This window comes from Morone saxatilis, unplaced genomic scaffold (assembly GCF_004916995.1).
Source record: "Morone saxatilis isolate NCDOM2014 unplaced genomic scaffold, NCSU_SB_2.0 Contig19, whole genome shotgun sequence".
Classification (NCBI taxonomy): domain Eukaryota; kingdom Metazoa; phylum Chordata; class Actinopteri; family Moronidae; genus Morone; species Morone saxatilis.
This window is the reverse complement of record NW_023339751.1, coordinates 17,869,241-17,869,732: the sequence shown is the minus strand read 5'-3', so window position 1 is coordinate 17,869,732 and position 492 is coordinate 17,869,241. Positions and strand designations below refer to the sequence as shown.

Here is a 492-nt window from a genome sequence, read left to right as displayed (position 1 = left end):
TTTGTCCAGGTTTTGAGATATCTGTCTCTGAATTTCTGCCTCCACCTCAATAAAATGGAGGAAAATGATTCTGGACATCGTGTTAAATTTTTTGATGTAATTTTTTTCTGACTGGAAGCAGGGTGCAACAGCTACCCTCACTTTAAAGATATTTAACATGTTATATCTTGTTTAATTTGCACAAATCAGTTGTGGTTTTATGGTGGGTTGTGCACAACACTATTTTTTGGCCAAGCACAGTAACTTCCCATTGCCGTCACTGCGTGGTTGCCAGATTTTTGTAAACATTTAACTAAATATAAGGTTGCTTCCAGTATAAGCTAACTGGCTGCTGGCTGTAGATTCATAATTAACAGACAGACATGAGAGCGGTATCAACTTTCTCATGTAAATCACTGCAAGAAAGTGAGCATATTTCCCAAAATGTCACACTGTTACTGCAAAGGAAAGTGCTGTTATTTCACAACTGATTGAGACTAATGTAACTGGGTT

General features: G+C 37.4%; 1 protein-coding gene across 1 annotated transcript in view; it reads left to right on the top strand.

The window, feature by feature from the left end:
* Window positions 1–492, top strand: part of kcnq5a (potassium voltage-gated channel, KQT-like subfamily, member 5a) — a 97,425-nt gene that overhangs the window by 66,402 nt on the left and 30,531 nt on the right. The gene's annotated exons all lie outside the window — the stretch shown is intronic.